Source organism: Peromyscus californicus, unplaced genomic scaffold (genome assembly GCF_007827085.1).
Source record: "Peromyscus californicus insignis strain IS unplaced genomic scaffold, ASM782708v3 Scaffold_18__1_contigs__length_77618521, whole genome shotgun sequence".
NCBI classification, from domain to species: domain Eukaryota; kingdom Metazoa; phylum Chordata; class Mammalia; order Rodentia; family Cricetidae; genus Peromyscus; species Peromyscus californicus.
In genome coordinates, this window is record NW_026294480.1 from 52,394,982 (window position 1) to 52,402,450 (window position 7,469).

A 7,469-nucleotide genomic window follows, 5' to 3' on the forward strand; every position below is an offset into this window, starting at 1 on the left:
GTATTTCTCTGCCGGCTTATCCCACTGCCTCAGATGTTCCACCTACCTCACCTGGAACACAGCAAATGGATCTGCAAGACCCAATTCACATGCCAACTGTCACTTGTCAGTTGGCGCTATCTACCCACCTCCTCTAAACGCCTATGTCTCCCAAGTGCCCACCATGTTTTCACTCATCTTCAGGCCTTACACTTCCTACATTAAGAAATAGTGGCTTAGACTTATGGGGTCTCCTTGCCACACTCCACCCTCAACCCATCCCTTTACTGGTAACCTTATCTTCAGTACCTGGTACATGGGTGCTCTGGTTTCCATTCTGTTGCTGGGACAAAACAAATAGCAACAGAGGGAAGAAAGGGTTTATCTGGCTTACACTTTTGGGTCACAGACCATGACTGAAGGGAAGTCATAGCAGGAACTCAAGCAAGCAATTGAAGCCGAAACCATGAATGAATTCTGCTTGGCGGCTCACTCGCTGGCTCACTCTTAGCTAGCTTTCTTACACAATCCAAACCTGTACCTGAGGTTTTCCTGCGTCCTGCCTGGCCTGTGGTCAGGACAGATCTCTCTCACCTGCCAGTCCCACAAGTAAACACACAGAGGCTTATATTAATTAAAACTGTTCAGCCATTAGCTCAGGCTTACCACTGACTAGCTCTTACACTTAAACTCAGCCCAGTTCTGTTAATCTGTATGTCGCCACGTGTTCCATTACATGCTGCTCCCTGGGTAGTGGGCTGACATCTTCTAACTCAGCCTTCCTCTTCCCAGAATTCTCTTCGTCTGCTTGTCCCACCTATACTTCCTGCCTGGCCTACTGGCCAATCAGCATTTTATTTATCAACCAATCAGAGCAACACATATTCACAGCATACAAAACATCCCACAGCACAAACCACCTGCCTAGGGGTAGTGACACCCACAGTGGACTGGGCCTTCCTATATCAATTAATAAGACAATCCACCACAGACATGCCCATAGGCCAATTGATCTAGGCAATTCCTCAACTGAGGCTTTCTTCTCAGATGACTCTAGGCTATGTCAAGTTGATAATTAAAGCTAACCATGATACTGGACAATGATTACCACCCTACCTTATGGGGAACACTTAGATTTCTTCTACTCCACAATCCCTGGGGGGCTCATAGGTCACATCCTTCCTTAGTGGTATACTTTCATGGCACATTTAGGGTTAATTCCTTTCATGGAACCTTCAAAGTTAACTCTTCTCTTTTGAAGTCTCTTTATTTCTAAATGGAAAGAATGCTTTCCTTGGTACAGTCTGTCTTCTTTTCTTAAGAAGAATTTGTAGTCAGACCTGGGGTGAGCCTGGAACTTGGCATTCAAAGAGAACAGAGAATGCTACCCTGGCCCCATCGCCTTCACCGATGGCACTTAGGTACATTTCTAGTGTGACATTACCTTATTTCAGTTACACTGTTAACTAATTTGACAAAAGGCACTGTATCAACAAGCCACAAATTATACCCATCCAAAATTATATGCCCCAAGCAATGAGGCATATATCCCTCTTTCTCCATTCCATCCAGCTCCATTCACCCTTCAAACCTAGCCTCAAAATCAGCTTGTAAGAGCTTTGCTGATTACCTTGACCCAATTCTCTCAATTCCTCCACTCAAGGAGCCTTTCATTAATTGTGTACCTAGAGATTTTACTCCATTCACACACTCTTGATGTGTTATTCTGGGCATCTGCTCATTTCTTTCATGTGCATTTTCTCGGGACAAAGGTCTGGTCTTGCAGTTCCTTTGAATTCCTTCCATGATGGCAGTTCACATTTCTGCACAGACAGACCCAATAAATGTCACAGGCTGATAAATGCACGAGAGTGTAAATGTACCTGCACCCTTGTAATTTTTTAGTACCAGAGTTGAAGGAGCCAAGGAAGAAAAAGGCGTGAGGCTATCTAGCCCAGGCACATTCTCCCCGAAGTACCTGTGCTTCTCTCCCTGCACAGGACCCCTTTTGTTCTTGCTACCCGGCTGAAGTGTGCTGCTGTGCCAACCTCCTGAACTCTTTAAATAAATACTTACTGAGCGAGTTGTGACTTTTGACAGAAGGGTTTCAGAACCTAATGTAAAGCATTAGATGTGATTAAGTACAATGCTTTGGGCATTCCCATAGCTATTTGTGTTCATTGTAACTAAATAACTACCAGATCAATTTTTTTTTTCCAAAACCTATAGAACTGTCACTCATTCTTCCAACCAGGTTCTGTAACACAGTGCTGGTTTCTGTATGGCAGTGGGCCCTGGTAACACTGTGGTGGGTTTTTGTGCATAAAAGTTAAATTTTTATAATTTAACTTTTTAGTTATGTTTTACATTCTAAAGAGTTTTTTGGGTTTTGGTTTTTTGGAGTTTTTTGTTGTTGTTGTTATTTTCTTTTGTTTTTGTTTTTCAGATCCTGGATTTATAAGTCTTTGATAGTTTAGGAGACATTTTAGTACTTTTCTGAAGATGAAAGAGATTTGTCCAAATGTATACCAAAGAAATTTGAAAATTCGTCTGAGAGAAAGCAAGCCATAGTTGACTTGGGTCATCTATTCATCCACCCAAAGATTTCTTCCCATCTCTGTCTCTCTCTCTGCGTGTCTGTGTGTGTGTGTGTGTGTGTGTGTGTGTGTGTATGTGCGTGTATGTGTCTGTGTGTGTGTGTTTGCAAAAGAAAATGTTCTCATTGTACTTAGCAAGTTAGAAGGTTAGCGGCATGTGCCTCATTATCAAGTTGAAGAAAGACATCATGTATTTTATAGAAGGGATAAGAAGTTACTTGAGGTCTTTGTTCATATTTTTTTCAGTGGACAAATTACAGAGCAGAGGCTAAGATGTGGTTTATTCTTATTTTTCCACACTCTTGAGCTACATCATTAAGTCATTTATTTGTGCTCTGTTTTGTTTTGTTTTGTTTTTTAAATGTAGACACTTTGAACTATGAATTGCCTTCAGGGTTACTTTTAATATTTTGTTGTATTGTGTTTTCATTTTCATGTACTTCCAGGAATTTCTTTCTTTGTTGATTTCTTCTTTGACTTAAACATCATTCAGTAATGTGTTGTTTAATCTCCATGAGCTATGTATTACTGAGATTCTTTTGCTGTTGATTTTAAGCTTTACTGCACTGTGATTCAGATAGGGTACACAATGTCACTTCAGCTGTCCTGTATTGGTTGAGATTTGTTTTGTGTCCTAGGATGTTGTTCATTTTGAGAGGATTCCATGGACTGCTGAATCAAATATATATTCTTTGGTGTTTGGGTGGAGTATTCTTTAGATATCTGTTAGGTCCATTGATGTACGATGTACTTTATATCCAACATTTTCCTATTAATTTTTTGTTCAGGTATCCTATCTACTGGAAGAAGTGGGCTACTGAAATTACCTGCTGTTACTGAGTTGTGGTTAATCTTTGTCTTGAACTGTAGTAGTGCACATCTTTTTTTTTTTTTTTTTTTTTTGGTTTTTTGAGACAGGGTTTCTCTGTGCAGCTTTGTGCCTTTCCTGGAACTCACTTGGTAGTCCAGGCTGGCCTCGAACTTACAGAGATCCGCCTGGCTCTGCCTCCCGAGTGCTGGGATTAAAGGCATGCGCCACCACCACCCAGCCTAGTAGTGCACATCTTATGAAACTGGGTGCACCAGAGTTTGGCGCATATATGTTTAGGATAGTAATGCCTTGTTGTGAACTGTTTGCTCCCTTGAGCAGAATGAAGTGTCCTTCTTTATCTCTTACAGTGAATTTCAGCTGGAAGTCTATTTCATCAGATACTAAGATAGCAAAGCCTACTTGTTTCCTGGTCCCATTTTCTTAGAATTTTTTCCCACCCTTTTATTCTAAGCTGATGCCTATCCTTAAAGGCAAGATGAATTTCTTGTAGACAACAAAAAGATGAATTTTGTTTCTTTTTAAATCTTTGTTTATTTATTTATTTTAATGTACATTGGTGTATTGCCTGCATAAATGTCTGTGTAAGGTTGTCAGACCGCCTGGAGCTGGAGTTACAGACAAATGAGCTGCCATGTGGGTGCTGGAAATTGAACCCCAGTCCTCTGGAAGAGCAGCCAGTGCCACCTCTCTCGCCTCAGGATTTTGTTTCTTAATCTATTCAACCGCATCTTTTGAGTGGGGAGTGGCAGCCATTAGTATTGTTCAAGGTTATTGTTGAAAAGTGTGTGTTGATTATTGTCATTTTATTTGTTTTTGTTTTTTGTTGTTTGTGATGTTAGTTCTATTTTGTGTTCCCATAATTATAGCTTCATTTGTTTTCTTTCTGTATTTATTTGTCTATGCCTATTTCTTCAGTGTGAAGTATTGCTTCTATCATTCTCTGTAGAGCTGGTTTGGTAGACAGGAATTCTTTTAGTGTCTTTGTATACTGGGAAGATTTTTGTTTGTTTTGTTTTGTTTTTTACACTTTCAACTATGGCAGATAATTTTTATTTCATTTTTATTTTTAATACATTTTAATAAAAATAAAATCACATTACTTTCCTCTTTTCCTCTCCTACCCCCAATCCCTTCCATCTCTCTCAAACGGACAGCCTCTTTTTTTATTGTCTCTGCATACATCTATGTGTGTGTATGTACATATGCACAAATATAAAAACACAACCTGCTAAGTCTGTGTTTGTTGTTTGTGTTTCAGGGGCTGACCACTTTGTATTGGATAACCAATAAGGGGGCTTACCCCTGGGAGAGTCTAATTTTCCCTCTCCCAGCAGTCATTAGTATGGCAGACTTTTCGCTGGGTAAAATAGGTTAGGTTGGCCTGTACTGTCCTTAAGAACCTGCAGTACGGTGCTCCAGGCTCTTCAGGCTTTTAAAGTTTCCATTGAGAAGTCAGCTGTCATTCTGATGGGTTTTCCTTTACATGTGGCTTGTAGTTTTTCTCTGGCAGCTTTCAGTACCCTCTTTCTTTGTTCTGGACATCTCGTGTTTTAAGTATATATGTCATGGGAAGTTTCTTTCCTAGACCTGTCTATCTGGTGCTCTGTGTACTTCCTCTATCTGTACGTCTTTTCTTAATTTTCTTGGTTTTCTCACATGATCTTCTTGGAGATCTGATCTACAGCATTAACCTAGGATTTTTATCTTTCTGTGCCTAGGATTCATAGATTTGGTCTTGTCATGGTGAGTCATATTTTTTGTGAGTTTTAATTTGTCATATTCATTGCATGAGTGGTTCAATTCCTCTACATTGTCTTCGGGTTCTGATATTCTATCTTCTACTTACTCCATTCTACCTGTCAGGCTTCCCCTTGGGTTGTCTAATTGACTTGTCAAGGTTCTCAATTCCACGTCCATTTCCTCTTGAGTGTGCCCCATCATTTCTATCTCTTTACTGCATTCAGTTTTCAATGCTGCATTGTCCTCATCACCTTATCCATCCATTGTGCTTTCTTGATCTTCACTTGAGAATTTATTCCTAAGTTCACTGAGGTTCATGTCCTCTTGAATCTCCTTGGATTCTTTCAGCATGTTTATTATTGTTCTTTTCAATTCTGTGTCTTCCACTTTGTCTAGGTAATTCTCAATGGAGAAAATTTCTATAGGATTAATGGAGTGGGGTAAGGGTGACATGGTGTCCTGGCCTTTTATAGGGTTTGTATTTTTGTGATATGACCTGGCTGGCCATGTGGACTTCTTTCATTGACTGTGTCTCTGATATGAGATTCTAGCCTTCCTCTGTTGCATGGAGCTTCGGTTCTGGTTTTTTGTTTTGGTTTTTTTTTGTTTGTTTGTTTTTTTGTTTTTTTCGAGACAGGGTTTCTCTGTAGTTTTGCGTCTTTTCCTGGAACTCACTTTGTAGACCAGGCTGGTCTCGAACTCACAGAGATCCGCCTGGCTCTGCCTCCCGAGTGCTGGGATTAAAGGCGTGCGCCACCACCGCCCGGCTCGGTTCTGTTTTTACCGTTGCCCAAGCTTGGTTGATTTCACTTCAAATATAGTGTTGGCCAGTCAGTCTTTCAGCTGTTCGGTGTTTTTGATTGAAGGGTCAGAAGTGATTCCAATTCAGTGGTGACCAATAAAGCATGTGAATGTGACTCCTGGCTGGTTCTGCCTGGGCTGGTACCAAAGCTGCACTTCCCAAGGTAGGCTTCAAAGTGTGCAGATGGTGAAGACAGGTGGAGATCTGAGTCACTGACCAGGCTGGCCTGGTATGCAGGTTGCACAACCTGAACTAAGCCTGGGAGTATGAGGATGCCACAGGCAGGCAGGGATCTGGGACACTCACCTGGCTGGGATAGTGCAAGGCTGTGCAGCCCCAGCCAGGTCTGAGAGCGTGGGAACAACACAAGTGGGTGAGGCTCTGGGCTTCCCAGAGCTGGTGTGCAAGCTGTGCACCTAAACTAGGCCTGTGAGTATAAGGAGGGTGAAGGCACGTATGGATCTGGGGAACTCACTAGATTGGACTGGTGAACAGGCTGAGCAAGCTGAGAGAGTATGAAGAGGGTGAGGTGGGTAGGGATCTGGAGCACTCACCAGGCTGGGCTGGTGAGAAAGTGCTATACAACATGTATGTGTAAAAACATAATGACTGTACAGATGCTTATACACAAGAGCCCTGCTGTGAAAGAATGATTAACTGAAGAACCCTTTCCAAGGTGCAAATCGCCATCCACTTAAAGGATCAAAGCTTTCAGAAAGAAGTGGGACACACCTGTAGCCAAGGCTTTAGAGACATTGCTGGGAGCATCCGATTAACAGATTACTTTTCAGTCTCTCCCATCAGGCTGTGCGGTCCCTGCCTCTCCATCTTGCCATATCTGCAGCCTAGCCTGGGATGGACACACAATAGGAGTCCAGGAAATCATTATTTAGTGTGTTTTTAAGCAGATTCATCAATATTACTGCTCCCTAGACTTGACTATCATTTTCCAACACGATTAAAATGGGGTCTTTGGCTCATTTAATATTAAAATTTATATAGTTATGTCTGTGTAAATGTGTCTCACCGAGCTAATACTATTTCTTTTATGTTGCTTTGCCATTTACTTCAATGTCAACATATCTTTGATTCTCCCCACTGTTTAAACTTCTCTGGAACACTGCTCTCTACACATTCAGATCCCCACCCCCAACCCCTTTATCACACCATCTTTCCCTTGATCCTGCTTCCTCCCTGGACACCCCCCTCCCAGCCCCCCAGGTCCTTGGCTGTGGCACTGTACCCTCCCTGAGCCGACTCATCACTATCCTTCCATTCCAGCTCCAGATCTCTGATTGCATAACTCTTTCTTTTGAATCGAAGCATTCCCTTCTGGAACAAGGCGAGTCTCATAAAACCCAGGAAGCTAATGGACCTCACAGAAGTTACAAAACTCACGAGGCGCCCTCCTGAACATTAGAAACCCAGTGCACAGTTTCCGGAGAGAGCACTCTTCAGTGGAACTGCCTGTAAGTTGGGCAGGGAGCCCCAAGAATGCAGCATTCATGAGTAGTCGACT